Below are 22,202 nucleotides of genomic sequence, written 5' to 3'. Positions count from 1 at the left end.
AAAGACTTGCTTATGAAACTGGCTGATTTCCTTGTGTGTCATAGTGAGCTGATCCTCCAACTCTGAAATCCAGAATTCAGACTCTTTTAGCCTCTCTCGGAGCTGAACTATAGAATTCTCTAATTTGCTTGGCATGTAGGGCAGCAGTCTCTGACGCTTGAGAGACCTTCAACTCCCTAATCTTGTCAAAAAAAGATTGAGCATGTTTTTTACTTTCAATTGCATCGTGGGACTTTCAGCAGCCTGCTGGAAAGCCTTACCAAACTCAACCCCCCCCCACCAGCTCTTCTGCTAGTCCCTTTGACTGCAAAACCCTAGATGAGCCACCTGAAAAGTCAATGGAGATGATTGCAGGAAAACTTAGTTATCCATTGAAGCCAGAACAGGTGCTAAAAGGAGAGGGGAAGAAGCAGTTGACTGTGAATCTTCTAATACAATGGCCCCAGTGCCAGTTTTATTTTTATGGAGCAAAGGATATTCCTAACTATGCCCAGGCTCTGAGCCAGGCTTGATTTGGTCTCCACAGATGTTGCAGCCAAGCCTCCCCCAGCCATCTGCTTGGGGATAAAAACCATTGTATCCAAGCGATTTCTGTGACCCTGCAGAGAAACTAAGGGCTAGATGTAGGTAAAAAGGTTTTACCGATTCTAAAATACCGTATTTTACCGATTCGGTATTTTAGACTCGGTAAAACCTATGTAGGTAATTATTCGGTATTTTTTTCCGAATCGTTAAGATTCGGTAATTACCGAATCGTTATTTACCGATTCGGTAGTTGCCATTCATTCCTATGGGCCTGGAGGCCCATAGGAATGAATGTCAATTACCGAATCTGTAAATACCGATTCGGTAAAATTGTGAAATAGTCAAGGGTGGCAGGGTGTTACTTTGACACCCGGTTGCACCCCTGATTAGTGCTTGTGCTTGTGTCACACATACATGCCCTTAGGGCATGTATGTGTGCCACATGGCATAGGTGTAAATGCACATATTTGGATGTACATAGAAATTCATTATTTACCACCAACTAATAGTTGGTGGTAAATAACGAATCCTTAAAGCCCTGTAGCACTGTATACAGTGTAGCACTGTATACAGTGCTACCTACATTTCAAAATACAGATTCGGTAATTTTACCAAATCGGTAAATTTACCGAATCGGTAAAATTACCGATTCAGTAAAATTACCGAATCTGTATTTTTTCATGCTCTACATCTCAGTATCCAAATACCGGTCGGTATTTTCGGCCGTTACTGACCGGTATTTGTATACCTACATCTGGCCCTAAGATTGCTTCTTCAAGATCAGAAAGTTCAGTTGCATCTGGGGCTATCAAATTATCCTCACGATTTCCTGTGCCTGCAGACATCCTCAACTCCTTTCATAGGGGGAAGTGTGGTTAGCCTACAGAGCTTCCTGACCTCAACATTTTTTAACCTTTTGTGCCAATGCTGAGGCCTCAACGTTGGCGGAAGTGCTTAATGCCTTAGAATGCTTTTGCACAACCAACAGATTCTACTTTTTATCAGTCACAGGAAAGCCCAAAAAGTCAAAGAAGCTTTTGAAAAGCTACTGGCTACCTGAAATGGACCAGCAATCCCTAACCGGGTGGAAATCTTGGTGCCTCTTAATAACCAAGATTAAACAGAGAGCACTTACCATCCTAGCAGAAAAACTAGCAGTTCAGTCCTTACTTCAGTCTCCAGCAACAGTCGCCAGTTCCAGCTTGGTCAGTATAGTCCTTGGTGTATTCAAGGGGGTAATCACTCAATATTAGAGAAGTACCTCACCACAGGACCTAGAACCATCAGAGGTCAGGGTTGTAATTGCCTCCGACTGCTCCACCTTTCTCCTGAGTGACTGTTGATCCAAGCGTAGCTCTCCCATCATTTGTTACAGCCAATGTGGTCAACAGAGGCTGCCTGGTGCCATCAGGAGACTGCACTGGACAATGGAGGAGAAAAACATCCAGGGGAAGTGCAGTCGTAATAGGCCACCAAACAAAAGCAGCAGGCCACTGCCATTAGTGCCCACCTCTGTCTGTGGCCAACGCTCCTCACGTCTCACAGCCATGTGGGCCCACCCATGGGCTGTGAAGCTGAGCCACGGTTCTTAAATACATATATTAATAGCGGCCTCAGGCCTCCGGCTCTCCATGCTCCCACCCAGATCTGGAAGCACCTGCGCAAATTCTAAATGATGTCCGACGGGAAAGGCGGGGAGGGTCTGCAGTGCTCAGCCGCAGATCATGCGGGATCCGCCTGTGACCGAAGCAGGCAGGCCAATTATTTTGATGGGGGGTGTTTAATTACATTCAGGAGCTTGCCAAGGATTCTTCAAATAAATAAAAAACAGTTAAAACCTTGAACTAAAAAGGTTATTGATACCCTCAAGAAAGACTTCTATTTAGTAGATCCTTGGAGGTCTGACCACCCTGGTATTCAGCAATTCAATTATTTTTCATATCAGCACCTCACCGCTTCTCGTATTGATTTCTTTTTGCTCTCACATTTGATCACAAGGAAAGGGTCTGGTATTGGGACCTACTCTTTGCATGATCATTCAATTATGTCAGTTATTATTGAGGTCAAGGCAACTCGGAATGATAGACCCAGGTGGCAGCTGGACCGCCCACTATTATCAGATCAACAGTAGCTCATTTATCAAGGAATATTTTCGAATGAATAAGTCCATTGCTTCTTGGTTTTCCATAGGGGAAGCTTTCAAGGCCGCAGTCAGGGGGCGAATTACCTATCTGGCATATCAATAATCAATATAGACAAAATCAACAAAAAAATGCTTAGCTGCAATTCGCCATAGATCCTGCTTCACAATTAAGCAGATATTAATCGGCCTATGAGACAGCCAAGCTGAATTTGAGGGATTTCTTTGAGTTACAAAAAATTACTAGCTCTAGGGCTTTTCATCAGCATCAATACGAAGAAAGCCAACAGATCTGGAGGTATTTGACTTGGTCAGCCTGGGCAAAATAAGAGTCTACGTTTGTCAGGAAATGGAAGAAACCTGTTTCGGGTGCTCTAGTACTGGATAAGGACCACGTTTCCCTGGTCTTTGTTGCACACTACTAGTTTGTATATGAAACTAGCTTTTCTGCTCCTCAGTCAAGTATAGCTCATTATTTTCAAGCTTTTAGAAAACCGTCTCTAAGGGAATACCCAGGGTGACCAACTTCAATCAATCAGGGGGTTTTAAAGTGCGCTACTCATCTGTGAGGGTCTCAAGGAGCTGGGGGGGTGCATCTCCGGGTAAGCCAAAAAGACAGGTCTTGAGGCTCTTCCTGAAGGTGTGCAGGGTAGGGGAGCAGCTGATGGTGACTGGGAGATCGTTCCAGGCTTTGGCTGCGACGTAGGAGAATTCTCTTCCTTCAGCTCTGGTTCTGCGGATGCGCGGGGTCGCTGCCCGGACGAGTTCGGTGGAGCGGAGGTTTGTTTTGGGTGCACAGAAAGAGATACTTTTGTTGAGGTGTTTGGGTCCAATGTTATAGAGAGATTTTAGGCGTGGGTGAGTAGCTTGAAAGTTACTCTCTTCTCGACAGGGAGCCAGGGGATGTCTCGCAGGTGTTGGGTCATGTGCTCATGTTGTGGGCTGTGGCTGTGGTGTTATGGATGGTTTGGAGTTTGTGTAGCAGGGATTTGTGGATTCCCGTGTAAAGGGTGTTTCCGTAGTCCAGTCTGCTAGCAATGAGTATGTGGGTGATGGTCTTTCTGGCTTCGGGGGAATCCACTTGAAGGTCTAGCGGAGGACGTGGAGGGAGTTGAAACAGGCAAAGGTGACGCCGTTGATCTGGCAAGTCATGGTGAGGGAGGAGTCTTGAATGATGCTGAGGTTCAGGGCGTGGTCCGTCTGAGCGGTTGGGTTTCCGAGGGTTTATGTGGACTTTTTCAATTATAGAGATAAAAGTTGCTTCATCCACAATGCCGAACGGCACGGCCTGCGGTAATTATGGTTTCCCAGCCCCATTTTATAAAGATTTGCAGGTGAATTGCTGCCTATCTTGACTGAATTATTTCATTATGTCAAAGGCGGGGATGAAGTTCATCTTATTTCAAGGAATCAACCATTGTCAGCTTTTTAAAAAAGGGCATGAATACCAAGGACGTTAATACTTACAGGCCCATTTGTTTGGTTAACACTGATTACAAGCTCTTTATGAGAGTATGGGCTATTCGTATCAGTCCGCTTACTCAGTTTTTGATTCATAGTTCAAAATGTTATCGAAGGTTTATCATTGAGCTAATGCCCATATTTTTGTCAATTCCCATCTAGCAGGCACTGTGGCGATAAATTGGGTGACCTGTCAGGAGTGCACTCTTTTGCCTAGTCTATTCACATTTTTTATAGAGCCTCTTGTGATTAGGATTAGGGCATCCCAGGCTATTGAGGCCCCTCTTTCAGGTATGACCAAGTTAAAAATGTTTGCAGATGATGTTATTCTTTACTTGAAATTAGAAAAGGGCATTATCCTGAAGGTTTTAGATGAATTTGATCAGTTTAAGGACATTGAGGGTTATAAGAGCACTCAAATAAAAACAGTGGTCCTGCTCTTTAAGTCTTCTGTTGAGTCTCTTCTGGGCCTTTTGCGTCCACAAGCTTGAGATCAGATGCCGATTCATTATTTAGTGGTCTAGGTCACTCAAGAACATTCTAAGCTTTTTTCAATTGAACTAACTCCCCATATTTTATAGAAATGGGGCTGCTCGATAGTTGGGCCTTGCTCCCCCTGAATTTGGTCTGCAGAGTGGCTCGTATTGAGATGCCTGTTCATCTGCTCTTGTTGTTCCTTTTTTCTAAAGTTTCCATTAAAGTCAATTGTAACTATTTTGCTGATTCGGATGTGCTTTTTAGGCGGTTCATTTGGAACAACAAGGCACCTAGGGATGAATATTACACCCTCCAGCTGGATATTTTACAAGGTGGTTTGGCTCTTCCCCATTTTAAAAGTTACTATCAGGCAACAATGGATTTGTGTGCAAGGGTCTTGGATGACACAGGCACGATAGCCTCTTTTTTTCTTGATAGAATTATGGAGGAATCTGGCACTCAATTGCCAATTTTTATTTCGGCTAAAAAATTTCCCCCAAAAAAACAGATATAAGGTCCTACTTGATTTGTGTGTCAAATATCACTTTAATAAATTAATAAAGTTTCTTCATGCTGAAGGTTTCTCACACTTCAGGAATTAAGGCATCTGGGCTTACCAATCTCCCCAGTTGTAGTTATTCTTTGGGATCATTCTGGGTTCAGAGACTTAGGGTATTTTCTTCTTCAGGGTAGAGGGATGACTTGGCCTAAAAATGTTGCATGGTGCGGTGAACACAGGTCACATCTTTTTCTGGACTATCATCAGATTTTATCTTTTTGTGGGGCTCAACATTCCGATTCCAGTCTTCATAGCCACACTGCACTAGGAACTTTCTTTAGGTCGAGGATGGTCAGATTGGGAATTGGTAATGGCTAATACGGGCTTTAGACATACAACTAAATATTATTAAGAATATTTTAGATAAAGTCTGGTTAACTATTGTCATTTCTCAGAAGCAGATTGGCAGGTCATATCACTTTTAGCCAATAAAAATAAAGGAGGCCCCCTACTGTTTAAGGTCTGGGACCAGGGGGAAAGTAAGCAGGAATATGTAGCAAGGTCCCTATATGAGTCACAAAAAAGATCTCTACTAGCACTACGTACCTTGTTGTTCTAAACAATACCAATCACACAAATTTTGTTACCTACGATGGGGTATGTGAGAATTAAAATTTCACCAGAATGGAAACACACTGTGTTATCAACTAGTTATATACATGTTTATACATAGAGGCAAAATACCACAATAGAATAATTGATACAAAATAATAAGAAAAAGGGAGATATGTTGTGCAAGTTGGTACAAAATTTATTTAGTCATGTTATCGATTTTGTTATTATCACTGGTTAAATCATCACTTAAAATAAATACATTCAAAAAATACTTTTATGAAAACATCAAAAAAACACAATCATTAAAAATGTTCATCAGAACAAAGGTCGACGCAGCGTTTCGGTTGTGGGTTTGCATAAAAAACCTTCTTCAGGACCAGTTCTACGAAAAAAAAACAATTAATATTTTATATCTACATGATATCTATTTTGTCCAAGTCAGCACCAACAACATCTTTATCCCATTATATACATCTTTCTCACAGAATCCCTCAGTGTCTTATTAAACACATTATCAACAAATTACATATGACTAAATAAATTTTGTACCAACTTGCACAACATATCTCCCTTTTTCTTATTATTTTGTATCAATTATTCTATTGTGGTATTTTGCCTCTATGTATAAACATGTATATAACTAGTTGATAACACAGTGTGTTTCCATTCTGGTGAAATTTTAATTCTCACATACCCCATCGTAGGTAACAAAATTTGTGTGATTGGTATTGTTTAGAACAACAAGGTACGTAGTGCTAGTAGAGATCTTTTTTGTGACTCATGTAGGGACCTTGCTACATATTCCTGCATATCACTTTTAGGCCATAAATCGTTGAGAACTGCGAACTTTAAAAGGATGCCGTTTATCTCTCGATGGATGGCCTATTGCACTCCAGCAGTCTTAAATAGAATGTTTCTGGGACTTGATAATTTGTGCTTTCGCTGTAAGCACCAGGGTGAATGGGGCTGGTTACACATTTTTTACTCCTGTCCTATGTTAATGCCCTTTTTAATCCAGATGTTCTCTGTTTTGAGTTTGGCTATGGAAATAACAATTGATTTAGACCCTGCTTTTGTACTTTTTGGCCTTTTAAAAAATGGGCAATCGAATTTACCAAAATCAGGACGTTCATGTCAATTGTTTTTATTATACCCTGCTCTCTGATTGTGTAAATGTGGCAAACCTGCAGGGTTCTTGTATCCACAATGGCTGGATTCAATAAACAGGATGAAGCAATTAGAGGAAGCCTATGCATAGAGGATTGGGGGTTTAAAGTGATTTAATGCCCCTTGCAGTATTTCAACATAATTGAAAGCCAGGTGATTCTTGTGTTACGTCTTTTAGACCCAGTTACACTAGTTCTTTAATATGTATAAGCCTGAGTGGTCAATCCAATTCAGTCTGATTGTAAATAATATTGTTGCCTTACTTCACTTTATTGCTGAAGTGATTCCCATTTTTAGTATGTAATATGACCATGAGGGGTAGTGCCATTCTGCTTAAGCACATTACAGTATCTGCAAGGAATAGTGTAATGTATATTTCTTAACTTAACATGCACTTTATATTATTTTTAAGACACCTGAGTGATGAATCTCTACCTCTTGGATTTCTTATATTTCCTTTATATAGAACCTTTGCTTTCTTGATCAAATGCATTAAAATTTGGTTTCAATTACTTCTGGATTTGAAATTGATATTAACCATGGTTGAATTGCGAGTTTTGGTATAAATGTTGCCTATGTACTTTATTTAATTTACAAGGCTCAGTAGTAATAATTTTTTTTAATCTAGAATGTATATGCATGTTTAGGGAAATTTAGTAATGAACTCTTGTTTTTTAGTTCTTCTTCATTTAACTATGTCTTTAGGTGTCCCTTTTTTTTACCTTTAGTGTATGTTTTCTGCAGCAACCTCTCCATGGCACAAGGACAAGAGAGATATAGTCATCTCAAAGCTGCTTTCTGTGGATCACTTAAGGCAGTATCCTTTCAAAGAAAATAACTGCATACGACCGTTATGAAGACTATGATCTACAAGGAGTCCCCCTGTAGGCTAACCCATCAGCTAGTCAATTTATACAGGCCACCTTGTTAGTGCTTGACAACCTTCCTGTTACTTTAGAGAGGAGGAGAGAGCTTTCTTGAATTTGTAGAGACCCACTGGTCACAATGGAAGGTTCCAAACCGGAGCCATTTTTCAACTGTTGCTGTGCCAGTGCTGCTGCATCAAGTGCTTGAATTGATTGCGGAATCAATGAAGGAAAGCACTGTTCAATCCATCCTTTTCATGACAGACATGTGGACCTGTTGTCAAGCCACAAACTACATGAGCATCGCTTAATACTGGTTCTCCTTTAAGAGGGGCCTTGAAGCCTTGCCTCCAGGCTCATCAGTGCTGATTCTATTCAAGACATTTTGGTGGCATGCAATAGTTGCAGTGTTCTCCATTGAGAAATCACATACAACTGGGAACATTCTGGAGGAATTTGAAACCAACATGTAAGAACGGCTTCAACGCAGAGGTCTTAGCAATGGTTTTGTTGTCACTGATTATGGCAGTAATATTGTCAAAGCCATGATCGATGGAGGGTGCTTCAGAGTCTTATGATTAGATCAACGCATCAACTTAATTGTGTAGGACTTCCTCAAAAAAGAAGATTAATTCCATCAAATGTAAGAAGCAGCTGAGTATCTCCACAGATGTTGCAGCCAAGCCTCCCCCAGCCATCTGCTCGGGGATAAAAACCATTGTATCCAAGCGATTTCTGTGACCCTGCAGAGAAACTAAGGGCTAGATGTAGGTAAAAAGGTTTTACCGATTCTAAAATACCGTATTTTACCGATTCGGTATTTTAGACTCGGTAAAACCTATGTAGGTAATTATTCGGTATTTTTTTCCGAATCGTTAAGATTCGGTAATTACCGAATCGTTATTTACCGATTCGGTAGTTGCCATTCATTCCTATGGGCCTGGAGGCCCATAGGAATGAATGTCAATTACCGAATCTGTAAATACCGATTCGGTAAAATTGTGAAATAGTCAAGGGTGGCAGGGTGTTACTTTGACACCCGGTTGCACCCCTGATTAGTGCTTGTGCTTGTGTCACACATACATGCCCTTAGGGCATGTATGTGTGCCACATGGCATAGGTGTAAATGCACATATTTGGATGTACATAGAAATTCATTATTTACCACCAACTAATAGTTGGTGGTAAATAACGAATCCTTAAAGCCCTGTAGCACTGTATACAGTGTAGCACTGTTTACAGTGCTACCTACATTTCAAAATACAGATTCGGTAATTTTACCAAATCGGTAAATTTACCGAATCGGTAAAATTACCGATTCAGTAAAATTACCGAATCTGTATTTTTTCATGCTCTACATCTCAGTATCCAAATACCGGTCGGTATTTTCGGCCGTTACTGACCGGTATTTGTATACCTACATCTGGCCCTAAGATTGCTTCTTCAAGATCAGAAAGTTCAGTTGCATCTGGGGCTATCAAATTATCCTCACGATTTCCTATGCCTGCAGACATCCTCAACTCCTTTCATAGGGGGAAGTGTGGTTAGCCTACAGAGCTTCCTGACCTCAACATTTTTTAACCTTTTGTGCCAATGCTGAGGCCTCAACGTTGGCGGAAGTGCTTAATGCCTTAGAATGCTTTTGCACAACCAACAGATTCTACTTTTTATCAGTCACAGGAAAGCCCAAAAAGTCAAAGAAGCTTTTGAAAAGCTACTGGCTACCTGAAATGGACCAGCAACCCCTAACCGGGTGGAAATCTTGGTGCCTCCTAATAACCAAGATTAAACAGAGAGCACTTACCATCCTAGCAGAAAAACTAGCAGTTCAGTCCTTGCTTCAGTCTCCAGCAACAGTCGCCAGTTCCAGCTTGGTCAGTATAGTCCTTGGTGTATTCAAGGGGGTAATCACTCAATATTAGAGAAGTACCTCACCACAGGACCTAGAACCATCAGAGGTCAGGGTTGTAATTGCCTCCGACTGCTCCACCTTTCTCCTGAGTGACTGTTGATCCAAGCGTAGCTCTCCCATCATTTGTTACAGCCAATGTGGTCAACAGAGGCTGCCTGGTGCCATCAGGAGACTGCACTGGACAATGGAGGAGAAAAACATCCAGGGGAAGTGCAGTCGTAATAGGCCACCAAACAAAAGCAGCAGGCCACTGCCATTAGTGCCCACCTCTGTCTGTGGCCAACGCTCCTCACGTCTCACAGCCATGTGGGCCCACCCATGGGCTGTGAAGCTGAGCCACGGTTCTTAAATACATATATTAATAGCGGCCTCAGGCCTCCGGCTCTCCATGCTCCCACCCAGATCTGGAAGCACCTGCGCAAATTCTAAATGATGTCCGACGGGAAAGGCGGGGAGGGTCTGCAGTGCTCAGCCGCAGATCATGCGGGATCCGCCTGTGACCGAAGCAGGCAGGCCAATTATTTTGATGGGGGGTGTTTAATTACATTCAGGAGCTTGCCAAGGATTCTTCAAATAAATAAAAAACAGTTAAAACCTTGAACTAAAAAGGTTATTGATACCCTCAAGAAAGACTTCTATTTAGTAGATCCTTGGAGGTCTGACCACCCTGGTATTCAGCAATTCAATTATTTTTCATATCAGCACCTCACCGCTTCTCGTATTGATTTCTTTTTGCTCTCACATTTGATCACAAGGAAAGGGTCTGGTATTGGGACCTACTCTTTGCATGATCATTCAATTATGTCAGTTATTATTGAGGTCAAGGCAACTCGGAATGATAGACCCAGGTGGCAGCTGGACCGCCCACTATTATCAGATCAACAGTAGCTCATTTATCAAGGAATATTTTCGAATGAATAAGTCCATTGCTTCTTGGTTTTCCATAGGGGAAGCTTTCAAGGCCGCAGTCAGGGGGCGAATTACCTATCTGGCATATCAATAATCAATATAGACAAAATCAACAAAAAAATGCTTAGCTGCAATTCGCCATAGATCCTGCTTCACAATTAAGCAGATATTCATCGGCCTATGAGACAGCCAAGCTGAATTTGAGGGATTTCTTTGAGTTACAAAAAATTACTAGCTCTAGGGCTTTTCATCAGCATCAATACGAAGAAAGCCAACAGATCTGGAGGTATTTGACTTGGTCAGCCTGGGCAAAATAAGAGTCTACGTTTGTCAGGAAATGGAAGAAACCTGTTTCGGGTGCTCTAGTACTGGATAAGGACCACGTTTCCCTGGTCTTTGTTGCACACTACTAGTTTGTATATGAAACTAGCTTTTCTGCTCCTCAGTCAAGTATAGCTCATTATTTTCAAGCTTTTAGAAAACCGTCTCTAAGGGAATACCCAGGGTGACCAACTTCAATCAATCAGGGGGTTTTAAAGTGCGCTACTCATCTGTGAGGGTCTCAAGGAGCTGGGGGGGTGCATCTCCGGGTAAGCCAAAAAGACAGGTCTTGAGGCTCTTCCTGAAGGTGTGCAGGGTAGGGGAGCAGCTGATGGTGACTCGGAGATCGTTCCAGGCTTTGGCTGCGACGTAGGAGAATTCTCTTCCTTCAGCTCTGGTTCTGCGGATGCGCGGGGTCGCTGCCCGGACGAGTTCGGTGGAGCGGAGGTTTGTTTTGGGTGCACAGAAAGAGATACTTTTGTTGAGGTGTTTGGGTCCAATGTTATAGAGAGATTTTAGGCGTGGGTGAGTAGCTTGAAAGTTACTCTCTTCTCGACAGGGAGCCAGGGGATGTCTCGCAGGTGTTGGGTCATGTGCTCATGTTGTGGGCTGTGGCTGTGGTGTTATGGATGGTTTGGAGTTTGTGTAGCAGGGATTTGTGGATTCCCGTGTAAAGGGTGTTTCCGTAGTCCAGTCTGCTAGCAATGAGTATGTGGGTGATGGTCTTTCTGGCTTCGGGGGAATCCACTTGAAGGTCTAGCGGAGGACGTGGAGGGAGTTGAAACAGGCAAAGGTGACGCCGTTGATCTGGCAAGTCATGGTGAGGGAGGAGTCTTGAATGATGCTGAGGTTCAGGGCGGGGTCCGTCTGAGCGGTTGGGTTTCCGAGGGTTTATGTGGACTTTTTCAATTATAGAGATAAAAGTTGCTTCATCCACAATGCCGAACGGCACGGCCTGCGGTAATTATGGTTTCCCAGCCCCATTTTATAAAGATTTGCAGGTGAATTGCTGCCTATCTTGACTGAATTATTTCATTATGTCAAAGGCGGGGATGAAGTTCATCTTATTTCAAGGAATCAACCATTGTCAGCTTTTTAAAAAAGGGCATGAATACCAAGGACGTTAATACTTACAGGCCCATTTGTTTGGTTAACACTGATTACAAGCTCTTTATGAGAGTATGGGCTATTCGTATCAGTCCGCTTACTCAGTTTTTGATTCATAGTTCAAAATGTTATCGAAGGTTTATCATTGAGCTAATGCCCATATTTTTGTCAATTCCCATCTAGCAGGCACTGTGGCGATAAATTGGGTGACCTGTCAGGAGTGCACTCTTTTGCCTAGTCTATTCACATTTTTTATAGAGCCTCTTGTGATTAGGATTAGGGCATCCCAGGCTATTGAGGCCCCTCTTTCAGGTATGACCAAGTTAAAAATGTTTGCAGATGATGTTATTCTTTACTTGAAATTAGAAAAGGGCATTATCCTGAAGGTTTTAGATGAATTTGATCAGTTTAAGGACATTGAGGGTTATAAGAGCACTCAAATAAAAACAGTGGTCCTGCTCTTTAAGTCTTCTGTTGAGTCTCTTCTGGGCCTTTTGCGTCCACAAGCTTGAGATCAGATGCCGATTCATTATTTAGTGGTCTAGGTCACTCAAGAACATTCTAAGCTTTTTTCAATTGAACTAACTCCCCATATTTTATAGAAATGGGGCTGCTCGATAGTTGGGCCTTGCTCCCCCTGAATTTGGTCTGCAGAGTGGCTCGTATTGAGATGCCTGTTCATCTGCTCTTGTTGTTCCTTTTTTCTAAAGTTTCCATTAAAGTCAATTGTAACTATTTTGCTGATTCGGATGTGCTTTTTAGGCGGTTCATTTGGAACAACAAGGCACCTAGGGATGAATATTACACCCTCCAGCTGGATATTTTACAAGGTGGTTTGGCTCTTCCCCATTTTAAAAGTTACTATCAGGCAACAATGGATTTGTGTGCAAGGGTCTTGGATGACAGAGGCACGATAGCCTCTTTTTTTCTTGATAGAATTATGGAGGAATCTGGCACTCAATTGCCAATTTTTATTTCGGCTAAAAAATTTCCCCCAAAAAAACAGATATAAGGTCCTACTTGATTTGTGTGTCAAATATCACTTTAATAAATTAATAAAGTTTCTTCATGCTGAAGGTTTCTCACACTTCAGGAATTAAGGCATCTGGGCTTACCAATCTCCCCAGTTGTAGTTATTCTTTGGGATCATTCTGGGTTCAGAGACTTAGGGTATTTTCTTCTACAGGGTAGAGGGATGACTTGGCCTAAAAATGTTGCATGGTGCGGTGAACACAGGTCACATCTTTTTCTGGACTATCATCAGATTTTATCTTTTTGTGGGGCTCAACATTCCGATTCCAGTCTTCATAGCCACACTGCACTAGGAACTTTCTTTAGGTCGAGGATGGTCAGATTGGGAATTGGTAATGGCTAATACGGGCTCTAGACATACAACTAAATATTATTAAGAATATTTTAGATAAAGTCTGGTTAACTATTGTCATTTCTCAGAAGCAGATTGGCAGGTCATATCATAAGCAGATTGGCAGGTCATAGAAAAGGTGGTCCAAACCTGCTACAACTCCTTATCCTATATGCTACACTGCCTGATTGAGCATCACAGGTCTGAAAATGACTAGGAACAACAAGGAATGGGAGGGATATGTCTGCCATTGCTATGACAATGAAGATTGACAAAAGTGGGCTACTGTATTTTAAGGTTTTGCCACAAGAAGTTCGTAAGAAGGATTGTAAAGTGAGCCAAAAATTCACGCTGCAGGACCATTTTCAGAAGGTAAATCAAACATATGAAAATGTCGATGAAGAAGCAGTTGCTTTGGAAAACAGCTTAAACCTTTATGTGAACACAAAGCAAAGGCTGCAAAAGGAGTGTGTCCTCAGAAGAGTACATATGTGGCATGAGGCTGGATGCACGTTACAAAAAGGGCTACCCAATTTCATTCCTATATCATCAGTGGATGTCTCTGTGAGAAATAGGGTTGAACGGTTTACTGGGGTATTAGCCCTGGTCAAGCGACAACCACAATAGCTGGCAGGGTGAGCCACAAAAACGTCACAAATTAACCTGTGCTTACTCCTGGGATGCTTGGCACAAAAAGCAGTCAGGCTTAACTTAGAGGCAATGTGTAAAGCATGTGCGCAGCTCATAAACAGTAATAAAGTGAAAACACAACACAAGAAAAATTCCACACTAAATTAGACAAATAGAGTACATTTTATTAAATTGGTTGACACCACAAAAACAGAAACTTAATCAGTAGAACAGGGGTTATGAATTTTTAAAGTGTTTAGTAAAAACTGGTGCCTAAAGATCAAAGAACCAACTGTAGACACCTAGTCGCACAAGACCAGGTCAAAGTAAACAAATATGGCAACCACAATAGAGCGTGGGTCATTTACAAGAAGTGCATTGGGCCTGGTCAGCACCTATCTTTGGACTTTGAATAAATTCTTTAAAAAAGTGTTTAGAGAAGGTAAAGTTCAGTGGAGGAAGGCTGCAGGTGGTGTCCGAGGAGGAGGCGTTGTTGTTGGGGAGCTGTTGGATGAAGTCATGGTGAAGAATTTTACTTTTTGACTTAGTCTCTTTTTTGGAAGTTTAAAATCTCCAGCGGGACTAGGTACACGACTACAGACAATGAGAATTCCTGGAAGCCGAATACCCCTTTGGAGAAGGACCGTTGAAGAGGATTTGCTGCTGGAGAGAAGAACATAGCGGGAGCTGCCACAAAGTCAAACCAACCGGCGATGCACCTCAGGGGGATTGACAACTAGGCTGTTCCGGGTATTCCGTTGTTTCTAAGAGAAGTTTTTAGCCAAAAACATTTTAAATCCCAAGTATTGCATTTTGGCTACCTGAGTACCCTTTTCACCAACACCAAGGATCCAGGACTGGAGGGGCACCACTTGGGGGTAGGGATTCACTCAAGCTGGGTTCAGGTGTGGGTTCAAGATGGTGAGTGTCTGTTATGTTCCTATGGCCCTGAACAGGAGGCCAGTAACCAAGCCCTTGGAATCACTCTCATAGGCCTCAGTTCAGGGGGAGAAGCAGGGCTCAAGAAGCAGGTTAAGCCTCTGAGGGTTCAAGGCAGGCTCCAGGCAGCAAAATAGTTGTGTGGTGTACACAGCAGGCCACAGTAGCAGACAGTCCCCTGAGAGTCCTTCCACAGGTCCATAAAGTAAACACAAGAATAGATGCGAGGGAGTAGTTTCATACCTGGTGCTGTTTTTGAAGTTAGGAGATGTTTCTCTTTGAAGTATTTGTAATTTCCCCATTTTCCTGCCCTGGCTCCAATTTGGCTACATGGACAATGTGGAGATGACAAACCCTTTGTGTGAATAGAGAGCACAGTGTACTCAGTTGCAAGTGGGGCTGTGCCCAGGTCCACCCCCATCCTGCCAGCAGATAGCCCATTCAGACACACCTATTGTGTGACTGTCTGAGAGGAATTCACAGAGTCCTAATTACCAACTACCCCCAGTCATGTGGTGCAGAGGATACAGCATGCAAGTGTCGAAGGGCAGGTATATATCAACTTTCTAAAAGTTGAATTTTTGAAAATTGTAATTTAAAATCCAATTTTCCATTAAAGAGGACTTTCAATGTCATAGATAGAAAACATGAAATACTAATCTGTCCTCAGTCAAAAGTCAGCACTTATTAAATGTATTAAGGCAACCCAATGTCATCCCATGGGTCAGGTAGGCCTCACAATAGGGACTAATGAATGTAGATTTTACAATACCAGGACATGTAAAACTCAAGAGTACAAACCCAAGCTTTTAATTACAATGCACCCATACCGAGGCCCTATCTTAGGGGTTACTCATACAATAAAGGGGAGTTTAAGGCTTGGCAAGGGGGTTACATTGCCAAGTCAAATTTGCAGTTTAGAGCTGCATTCCAGTTTCAATGGCAGGCCTTGGGAATGCTGTAAGGGGATACTTGAGTGGGTGAAATATTAAATACTGCAGGCTCACTAGTAGCATTTTATTTACTAGTACTGGGTAGATGGTATACCACTTTACAAGGGACTTATAAGTAAATTAAATATACCAATCAGGTGTAAGCTACGTTTGCCATGTTTAGGGAGGGAGCAAAAGCACTTTAGAACTAGTTAGCAGTGATAAAGTGCACAGAGTTCTAAGGCCAACAAAAACTAATGCAGCAAAATGAGGAGGGGGAAAAGAGAAATGTTTGGGTGTGACCCTGCAGAGAGGGCCAGGTTCAACAGTCTCCATACACAAGAATTTCATCATCCAGAAAGTGAGTAACCTAGAAGATGAACATTGAAACTTCAATAACATAGCAAAATAGAAGTGCTGCTTTCAACCTCAGAAGAGCTAGGTGGTGTCTCTGAGTCCAAAACCATATCACACCTGCAACTGCAGTACACTCCAATGGTAGCACAATCGCTGAATATTGCACCTACAGCACCAAAGTTATTACTTTCACTTTAACCGCTTTGCTGCGGCCCGAATTCCCCCGTGGTGCGGAGGAATTAGATGCGTGAGCAGTTCGGACGGCCCCTGGCCATCCTCTGTACACGCCCACTGTGACATCGGACGGCCGTGGGCCGTCCGACTCATTGAAGCGGTTAACCATCTAAAATGAGTTGGTTTATAAATATTACAGGATTTAAATCAAGGACTTAAACATTTTCAACAGCCAATGGCCACAGCTATGAAAAAGATAAAATGGTAGAAGTCTATTTCGATTACCCAACAGAAGTCTACTTAGATCAAGAGCTGATTACCAATTGGCATGGGAGAAAGGAACAGCAAGCAGAACTCTGTAGACTGACAATAAAGTATCTGGCATGTCCCTGGGCCAGTGTATTAGTAGAGTGGGCGATTAGTGAATCTGGTGCAATTGTTAGGGTCAGAAGGACCACTCTTTCTCTCCAAAACATGGAGAGTCTGACAATGAACAAACACTTCATATAAAAAAAAAACTATAGGGCACTCCAACACACACCTGTGGATAAGGGCAATTACATGGACCTCACAAGTGTGGTGAGTGATTATCTTTCAGAACACCTCCCTGAATTTGAGGATGCATTCTACCGTCTGGGTTAAAAAAAAGACAATAAAACAAAGACCTATCGGCTTAGAAAACAGTGGGCCTCATTTATGAGCCCCCTTGAGCCATCGGAACGTCACTTTTTGTGACGTTCAGTGGTGCAGAAGCCTGCATGATATTTATCAGGCAGCACTAAGCCACTTTTTTGGCTCAATGCTGGCTGATAAATATCAGTTCCTTTAACGCAGTGTTCTGCGTTAAAGGGGCGTGCAATGGGTGTTGATGGGGTGTTCCCAGCAACATCCATGGCCTTTTGACACTGCCCCAGATTTAGGAGAAATCGTAAATCTGAGGCACAACGGGGAGAAATATCTTTATTTCTCATTGTTTTTCCTTTTTCTATGTGTTCTGCAGAATGCAGCACACATAGAGAGAGGAAAATCCTCTTCTGATTATGTTTATACAGAAAGGTTTCCCTTCCTGTACAAAAATAATTATCCCCGCAAAGCATGCACCCTTGCACTATTGTGCAATGGCGCCTGCGTTGGCGCAGGCAGCCTATTGTGGCCAGCGCAGGGGAAAAGGAAAGGAATGTGCCGTTTCTTATAGATACGGTGCATTCCTGCCCTTTTCTTTTGCCGTAGGGAAGCTCAGCAGGAAGGCCTGCTGCGCTTTCCTATGGCAAAACCTCATAAATGAGGCCCCGTATTCCTACTTAAAGTCATAGCGGAATCACTACACCATGCCATTCATCAGTAAGGCAGGAGGGCAACATGCCTCCTTTCAGAGCCATTAATTCAGACTTTCTCTAGCACAGCTGATCTTTCCTCCTGTGGGAATCTAGTGTGCATGTGTTGCCACAGTGGATATTGTCAGATTCTCAGAACTACAAGAATACTGTGAACAAAGAAGTAGCCCATTGAATTTACCATAATTTGCAATTGCATGCATATCAGGCACCTAAATCCTCTCTTGTCTAGGAAGCATGCCCATAGTCGGGGAAACTGTGATCCTTTATCACAGTACAACCCAGTAGCCAAAATCTAAGATACACTTCCTAGCCTGGCATCTTTCACCTGCTGTGTCTGCTACTTGGGATATCTGAGAGATTTTAGTCTATCCACACCCATCTCACATTAAGGTACACAGTAAGGAAGGATCTGGCCAACTAGTCCTGACAGGTTCATCCAATGACCAGGGTCCACACTCCTAAACTTCAGCAACAAAACCCTAACCCTGCTGAGGCTCAGTAAACTTAACTCAGGTTAGTCAAATATATACAAAACCGAACTGTGTGTAAGCCCTTAATTTGTGATGCTATCTTGGGAGAAGTATATGAAAGGGTAGTGTTGCGATTTGCATTTGACTTTAGCAATTAGAGGTGGATGCATACCATGGAGCACTAACTGAACCATCGAATAGAAGGAGGAAAAGTGTTGTACTGCAAATGATTTTGGGTACGCAGATACTCTGCTCATCTCTCAAAGGTGATTTGGCCTTATCTTTCCAACTAGGTTTACAGTCAGGTCCTTCTGAACCTCCATCATTATCAAATCTGAATAGAGTCCAACAAAAGAGCTTTTAATAGATTGTACTAGTTATCGAAGATCATATGGAATTATGCCATGATATTTCTGGCTGAGTTTACAAAATTAATCATACTGTTCTAAGCTGAATTATAAAGACTCTGTCCATTTCTTTTTTGCCAGCCAACTCACGCATACAGGGATTAATCTCGAAATCCTAACAGTCAAGTCACTTTCTATGCCCCAGGGGCCTTTTCTGATCTGAAATATGCACTATTTATTTGCACTCAAAGAACAGAACAGAGGAGGGTACCCTTTAATTCTCTGAATTCCTACAGTGCTGACTGTGTTATAATGCTCAAACAGCCCTCACACTACTATTGCAGAGTTTTAAGCAATGCATCATTTTAAATTGCTGCATTTTATTTGCTTCTGGCTTAACGCACACCTAATCTTTACAAAATAAATAAGAAGTACAGCCTTTACACAAGGAATATGAAAATGTAAGCAATGTAAAAAAAAAACCAGATTTAGCAGATATAATAAAAAGTGAAGAAATGTGCCATGAGAAATTTACGCAAGAGAAAGTGAAACGCTGTGAATCTCACATTTGCAAGAAGAGAAGGGAAGAAGCAGGAGCAGCAGCAGCAAAATAATTGCTGCGAGTGCTTTGCTTGAAAAAGCAAAGAGTTGCAACTCAGAGGGTGGATTCTCTAAGTGAGGCTCACAGACCTGAAACAATCAAACTATTGGGTTCTTTGACAAAGAAAGAGACACTTGGATAAAGAATAGGTTGGGTTTAGGTTTACAAATAAAGTCAAAACATTTGATTGTTAGAATTCTTGATTAATCTGCAAGAAATAATTATAGAAACAAAGGGATATACCTCTAAATTAAAATTGACTGTTTTGCTGTATTACACACCCATGGTAAAAGTAATTAATCTTTTGAGTCCTTGGCGATGCTTTGTAATTAAGATTAATGCATCCCGTAAAACTAGATTGCAAGTCGGTAATCTGTTTGCCTTTTGTTGCATGTTTTTCGTTTTTTTTTTAGTCCTTCGCGCTCTGAGCGCAAAATTTAACAAAGTCATAGGAATAGTGGGCCATATGTATCATACTTCCGTTTTGCGAATTCCAAATAGCGAATTTTAAGGAATCGCTATCTGGAATTCGCAAAACGGTATGTATGTACAAAATCGCTATTTAATAGCGATTCCTTACCATTCCTAATTTGCGATTAGCAAATTGCTAATCGCAAATTACCCATTCATTTCTATGGGCCAGGAGGCCCATAGGAATGAAGGGGCAATTTGCGATTAGCAATTAGCTAATCGCAAATTAGGAATTTTTTCAAGGGTGCAGGGGTGGCTCAAGAACACCCTGCTGCACCCCTGAAAAAGACATTTGAGGGCATATGGCGCACATACATGCCCTAAGGGCATGTATGGGCGTCATATGGCACCTTTTGTTTTTTGGAAAAAAAGATTTTTGAAAAGAATTCGCAAATTACCACCAATTAGAAGTTGGTGGTACTTTGCGAATCCTTAATGGCATTTTTTGAATATTTTTTGTTTGATACATTGCATTTAAGGAATCGCAAAATTTGCGATTCCTTAAGTGCAATCGCAAAATAAGGAATTGCGAATTTTGCTATTCCTTATTTTGCATCAAACATGTTTGATACATACCATTTGTCAAATTAGCATTCGCAAAGGCCGAAATTCGCAGAATTTCGGCCTTTGCGAATGCTAATTAGCTTGATACAAATGGCCCAGTGTATCTATGCAGCAGTGCTTACAAGGTCCTTATACTCAGAAGTGTTAGACATCGTTTTTATCACCCTGTCCATGCCTTCTACATTCTGTCATGAAAATTACAATCAAGCAAACACTGAATGTAGCATGTCACTTTTAAAGATTAGATATTTCTAATAGGCATTTTGCATGGATTTACAGGCAGCGCAGTGTTTGGTACTGCGGTGAACATGTGGATGGATACACACAGCTCCAAATTGCAATTAACAGCAGCATTTTATTCCATCAGGATTTGGCGATGTGAGCAGTTGGAGATGGAACTAAATGGTCTTTGTCTGCCTGTTGCATCCCTTGGTTCTGCCAAGCAGGTAATGGTGCCCGCTACTCTGCAGTGGCAGCTGCTATTTAATGGCGTTCGGGAGTAGCTTGCGGGTGGGGAGGGGGGGACTGGGGGGAGAATGATTCCTCTTGGTCTCTTCACACAGTTCCAGAACTCCAGGGCAGGAAGCCTGAACAGGAAGCACTCAGGCTTTCAGGCTCCCCCTAAGCCAATCACAATGCTACAATACAGCGTTGTGATTGGTCTGAGCGCCGTAATTTGGTGCTCAGATGGGCATAGGAAGCCTGGGCATGTTCTCCGCCCAGGCTGTAATGCCACTCCTCCTCCAGCTTCTCTATGAGTGCCCTGCCCCGTCCCAACCCAGTTGAGCAACAACGGAAAAATAAAATGATAATCAGCGGTAGCTGGTGGTGACATTTGAAAGTGGTGAGACATAAAATTGGTGGCAGAGCGAGGGAGCCCGAGTGACCTAAGGGGGTTATGATTTTTGCTTGAGTCTTCATCCTAATGTTGCTAATAAGGGTTCAAATCACTTGAGTAGAAATGAATTCTCATTAGTAAAGTCAACACAACCACTCTGTTACGTTTTACATTATGAGTTTGTGCTGCTGCTGCACCAGACCAAACAGTCAGTACTGGGGAGTTGCGAGGCACTGTTGGAGCATGGAAGTGAGGGAATCGGTGGAGAAAGAGGCATTGTTTGGGGGGTTATGGGGACCAGCAAACAATATCGCCCCAGGCGCCACCAGCGCTAAAGCCTGCCCTGCTCTCAGCCCGACAAGAACATATGGGAATCACAGCCACGAGACACCCACACCACTATTACTCCAACAACTAAGCGCCCTGACACAGCACGAGACCCATAAGATTAGGAACATATAGGGATTAAACACTCTGCGCAGAGCACAGCAAGGTACACAACATTTTTGACACAGTAGCCTTGATGTGACTGGACGAAGCCCACTACAGACAATACCTGAGTACTCTGATTACATTAAAATAATTGAGTTATGATTTTAAAAACTTGTGGAAAAGTAAATTTTGCCATGTTCTGTGTCCCTACGCCTCATCCATCATATGTTATGTGTGCATGATCAATATGCATATGTTATTCCCCATTTCTGATTAAAGACGCAATTACAGTTGTGTCCACCTCTGGTATGTTAGTTTCCAGTCCTCGTGAATACTACGAATATCAGGCCTATGTAAAGTAATGTTGCCACGTTTCTCAGTGTGCACGTTATTCCATTATAAAATCCCCGTTTCTAGGCCTCAAAAGGGCCCGGACCCTGGATTCAGCTCCTGTCTCCTGAAAGCCTCGCTGAGGAGCGATACAGCCCCCACCTGTATCCTCGACCCTTCACTTACTTCCTGCCTCGCAGTGCCCGGTGCAGCTTGGCTCTGCCTCTGAGTCTGCCAAAAGTATGTTATAGTTCCAGCTATCAGTTCAGTCCTCCTCTTCTGCATTCCTAAGCTACTGAACTGCATCAATAGTTTCCGTCATTGTCTAGCCTACTCGGCTCCACGTTAGAGAAATACTGTATTTAATGGTCATTTAGTATTCTTCATCACGCACTACATGTAGAATAATGCATGGTCC

The sequence above is a fragment of the Lissotriton helveticus genome, chromosome 8, assembly GCF_964261635.1.
Source record: "Lissotriton helveticus chromosome 8, aLisHel1.1, whole genome shotgun sequence".
Taxonomy (NCBI): Eukaryota; Metazoa; Chordata; class Amphibia; order Caudata; family Salamandridae; genus Lissotriton; species Lissotriton helveticus.
Note: the sequence above shows the minus strand (reverse complement) of the source record.